Raw genomic sequence first — 5,877 nt, 5'->3', positions numbered from 1 at the left:
CTTTTATCACGTTTCCCATATTGGAGTTGTCTAATATCAGTTGGTATTGGTTAATCCTCTGATTGAGAGATGGCGCCCTGAGATTCACATATTCCATTTTCCGGTTAGTGAGTGTGTTGTAACCTTGGAGGACGTGGTGATAATTCTTTGTCTTCCGACGAATGGTCTGCCAGTTACAGGACCGACACTCACTAGTTATGAGGCGTTAGAGGCTGAATGCTTGGATCAGTTTGGTGTTGGACATAGGAAGATAGACTGTAGAGGAAGCTTCATCAAGTTGACATGGTTTCGAGGACTGAAATATCGTTTAGTATTGGCTGACGATATTCACATTCAGAGGTACGTGAAGTGCCATATAATGTTATTATTTGGGACCATTATGTTTGGAGATAAGTCTGGGGCAGCGGTGCACTGAAAGTTTCTGCCGTTTTTCTATAACTTTGCTGGGATCATACAATTTAGTTTGGAATCGGTATGCCTGGCACACCTGTATAGAGCGTTGTGTAGGGTAACTTGTATCGACTGTAAGGAGATTGATGGTCTACTGACACTTTTTCTTACCTGGGCATGGATCTGCCTACCATTTTTTGTGCCGATTCTTGGCAATCCTCGACTCTTTCCGATTGCAAACAGGTAAATATAATTACTATCTACTTTGAAAAATTGTAGCACGCTGCATTTTAAATTTGATTGATAAAAGTTAATTAACAAATTGTCTGATGTCAGGTGGCGTAACCAGGAGCGTGCTGATTGGCCTTATAGATTTCGTAGTCTTGTTCACTTGAGGAGAGCATTGGATGATTTGCAAGAAGGACATGTATGTTGTAATAAATGAGTATCTATTTTTGTTTAGCCATATTATTATTTGGTGTGTAATCCTCCTTTACTTGCATAACGTGTACAATTTGTTTGGGAGGTTTATGCAATTGGTCGCATTGATCCAGACGTGATTCTTTTTGACATCCGTCAGCATTCGATTATATGGAGTGTCACAATTCCGCTTATATCTTTTGAATGTATTGAGTGGCATGCATCTGATAGACTGAGGAGACAATTTGGTTTTACCCAGGGCGTTCCTCATCAAGAGCGTGATCTAGGTGAAGCATACGGTGAAGTTCAGACAGGAGCCCAGAATCATGATTGGTTTGGAACCCACTCATTTTTGGTTATGCATTGGACGAATCGGTATAGTCGTGTTCTTGTCGAGCACCTGGTGCCCTCACAACATCCTCTAGATATTTACATGCATTGGTACCGAGGTACATATGGTGCCCACTTGCATCTGTCAGATCTCATATTGCAAGAGAATCAGGAGGGTAATTCTATTTATAATCAAAAGAATCAACAAGATCAACCACCGCCACCACCATTGCCACCACAACTGCCACCGCCACCGCCACAGACACAAGCACAGCAAGAGCCTGAGCAATTCACACCATATATTCTTGACATGCATTATGCGGATTATTTTACACCATCGTCCTATTACATCAACAGTATTGGAATGTCTCGCATCAAGAATCAGGGGAACATGATTCGTTTAGCCAACTGCTTGGATTCATGGCTCCTGTGCCAGGTTACTCATTACCATGTAATTACGGAGACATTTCCACCGACCAGAGGGCGCACCCGAGTGGTATTGCTCCAAGTAGGTTGACATTGGATACGAGATTTCGACCTCGCACTTCCTATGGCAATTCCGGAGGTAGACTTTCTGTTGACTCGAGTAGGAGTGATGATGCCACAAGGGGGATCATACAGAGCGGGAACTCACGTCGTATTCCGATGGGTCTAATTCATGAGAGCAACTAGGAAGTTGATGATGAGGCTAATGATTATCTGGTTGACTATTCGGACGAGGATGAGGATGAGGACAAGGATGAGGATGCAAATGATGCTAATGATGACGACGATGATGATCCAGATGATGGTCCAGCGCCTAGTGGAGGTAAAGTAATTTATTGGTTAGACTGGTAAAATAATTTCCTTGTTAGTTGGTAAAGTAGTTTATTGGTTGGTTGGTGAAGTAATTTTCTAGTTAGTTGGTAAAGTAATTTTCTTGTTAGTTTGATTTGATTAGTTGGTTATTGAATGTGTGAATATTTTCATAGGTACAACCACAAGCGAAAAAGGAAAATGATACAACCTTAGAGCTGATGCCCCACGTCGGAGAGCTAATCGATATACCCCTATCCGCTTTTAATAGGGTTGCAAAGAAATGCAAAAAATTATACAAAAATGTCAAATGGGCGATGAGAAAATGATGTGTGTATTGGACTTCCTTACTTAGAATGTGTTTGTTGTTTATTGTATCCGGTTTGTTGAACTATGACGATGACTATGTTAATTCCTCTTATGTCATTAACTATGCTACTTCACTGTACGTCAGCGTTCACTTTATGTCAATATATAAAAATGTCAAAGTCATACAATAACGTCACAAACGAAATGCAATAACATGACGACATCTGCTACGGCTGTAGCCCTCGACCCCGCATTGCTTACATCGCTTAGGATCACGCAACATCCGAGTGTCCATCTCATTTAAGAAATGGGTCATCCTTGGCTGATATTTGGATACTTGTCTGAGGAATAGATTACCTACGAATCGAAGTCCATGATAAACAGACCATGTTGTGGGATTTCCTAGTGGCCTAAACCTAGCTCTGTACACTCTTCGAACTTGGTCCATTTTGTAAACATCATGAACATACAGTTGCCAATCCAATCATTGATTTGCATAACAAGCAAACACATGTCAACACGGAAGCCGGTCTACCTGAATTCACCACAGTCACACCGTTGTCGACATAGGTCCATTGCATACTCCACACCATTAGGACACTCATGCACTTTGAATACCTCATTCTGTATGTCAAAGCAACTAACTTGGATGTTACCCGCTGTCCGCTGATTTGCATGCAATTTGGAGGTCACAAGCTCAGAGAACACATGTCCTGCATTAATACGAGCCTCAACCTCGGCTCTTTTTCGGGTGAACAATTCATTAAGCTTTGTAAAATCTTGCCTTAACAAGTGCAGTGCCTGGAAGATTGCGCGCCCCTTTCAGTACCGAGTTAATGCATTCCACTAGATTAGTGGTCATATGACCCCACCTGTATCCCCCATCAAATGCCAAAGCATACTGCTCACGTAGAATCCGATCCAACCAGTTGGTATAAGCCTCACCCCGCTCGTGTCAACGCTGATAATGCGTCTCGTACTCGCGAAATGTCCTCGAATATCCTGTCAATAAAAAAGGACTAACTATAAAAAACATTCATAATTAATATCTGGGTTTAAGAATAACTATAATAGTAACTATGATACCAATATTGACGATAAGCTTCTGCAGATACGGAGCCTTGAACTTCCTCAAGAAGTTTGACTCTATGTGTCTGTTATAAAACATGTGGAATACTCTGGGAGGAGACCAAGATCCGTTACTACGAGCAATAGCTGACCTGATGGATTCGTCCTGATCGGAAATAAGGCCCACATCATCACGTGTCATGACATGTTGTCACAAGTTATTAAGAAAAAAGTGCCAAGCCTTACATGTCTCTCCCTCCACTATCGCAATGCAATAGGCACGATGTTGTTATTGCCATCCTGTGAAACTGCAACCAACAATCAGCCCTTATATTTTTCATACAAATGAGTTCTGTCTACCTGCATTATTGACTTGCAATGTCTGAATACTCTAACACAAGGGTAATAACTCCAAAAGACTCGATGTGGTACACGAAAATTAGGAACCAAGTTATCTCCCTAGTATGCAGGCATTGTTTCAAAATGAACGACTGCTGATGGCTCCTTGTGACACATGGAATCAAACCATATGGGCAAAGCTTCGTACGAAACTTTCCAACCTCCAAAAATTGACTCCACTACCTTCTGTTTTGCCAACCATGTTTCGCGATAACTTATGGTGTAGTTAACCTTCGACTGTACTTCTGCAATCACTAATTTCACCTTTATAGATGAGTCAACTTCTACCAATGGCTTTATTGCTTCTACAATTGTGATGGAATCCAGCTTCAAATGATCTTGAGAAATGGTGGCCCTAGTACAGGTGTGAACACCATTGTACCTCCTTATCTCCCAATAGTACTTTCTAGACATTTTGCTAACCCTGATCAGCTAATCACAATCTGCGCCGTACTGGGTACATTTAGCATAGAATGTCGTCGGTTCTGACTCATGCACCCAATAATCTACACCTCTACAGATGGTATAATCTTTCATCACTTTAATTATTGCCTCCCTAGAACTAATTTTATTCCAACGGTAAATTCACCATCCGTCATAATAGGAAGCTCTGCTGCAATCACGCATCAAAATTTATATTTTCATAAATAATTCTTAAATACATGTCTCATTAATAAAATCTATCTATGATCCATATATCAAGAATAAATCATGCAAAAGTTAATAAATTAATTAATTGGGTCATTAAATACTATTTAATAAATTAATAATCACACAAAAATGCGAAATACTAAATTCCTCAACATACATGTTTACTTGATAATTAAAAACTAAACAATTACTAATCATATGCTATATTTTACCTATTTACCGTTGCCTTAAATATTTGTCTCAAACTCAAAACCTATGTATAAATCATAGTTTAAAATGATTACATACCTGCATTTATATATTGAGGAAACTCCGGTGCATGCATGACCTCCAAATTCAATGACGGCATGAAAGTCGGCTCCTCAAACGGCTACTGGTTTGCTAGTGCATTTGCCACATCTGCCACATCTGCCGCCATAGCATCGTCAGCTTTGATCTTCATCTACATCCGGATCAACGACCTCATAGTTACTTTCAAACTCTTTCTCGCTATCACTGTTGTAATCTTCTAATTCAATATCTCGGTCCGCTGCAGATTGCTCGAACTCAATATACAGTTTGATGAACGATATTCGGGACCGACTTTCAAGATACACTGAAAACATTTCTTGCATGCTCGCTTCATTGATCACGTATTTCGTTTGAAATTGAACGAACCCGCCAAATACAGATATAGGATATCTGTACTGAATACACGACATTCTCCTATATATTTGAGAATCCATCTTCTCACAAATCACACCTTTTAATTCTTCAAATAACAATGTGAATGGAATTATAATATTTAATGAATTTTCACATACAATTTCAATCCTTCATATGTTTGTAATAAAATTTGACCATGATAATACACTTTTAACATCACTCTATCATCCATGATAATAGAGAAAAAGAGAAAGAGCAGAGACAAGCTTCAGAGACTTGAAGAGAAGAGTGTGAGAAGAAGAAGATGAAGTGGATAGCTCGGTTATGGAGTTGGTATATATAAAACTGAAATCGAACCATCCGACCGCTTTCCTAATGGTTCAATTTTTTTTTGAAAACTTAAATTGGACAGTCAGATTAGTGGCACGACCCTGCCAATTTTTTTTTGCGAGAAATCGGTGGATCCGATTTCATTGTCCAACAAAAATTTATTCCTGCAGCCTAGAAATTGGTGGGTTCAATTTCTTTGCAAACAAAATGTCTACCCAACACAAATCAGACGGTTCGATTTGTATCCCCTCTCACCTTCAAAAAATCGGACCGTCCGATTTCTTTCCATCAACTAACTGCCGTCACAACAATGTAAAACATCCCTAACTCAGCGTTACACCAAACTAGGTGTCATATCCAAAAAATTAGCCAATGTTTTACATAAATATGCAATTAAATATCACCACAATAGCACAAAATACAAACAATTAATCAACTATATATCAATTTACAAGTCTTACCAATTAAAAAAAGAATTCACATGACAAAAAAATAATTTCATATCAAAAATAAAAATAAATTTGTTTAATGGATATTTTA

Source organism: Arachis ipaensis, chromosome B04, assembly GCF_000816755.2.
Source record: "Arachis ipaensis cultivar K30076 chromosome B04, Araip1.1, whole genome shotgun sequence".
NCBI classification, from domain to species: Eukaryota; Viridiplantae; Streptophyta; class Magnoliopsida; order Fabales; family Fabaceae; genus Arachis; species Arachis ipaensis.
The sequence above is the reverse complement of the archived record's forward strand: the minus strand, read 5'-3'. Positions refer to the sequence as shown.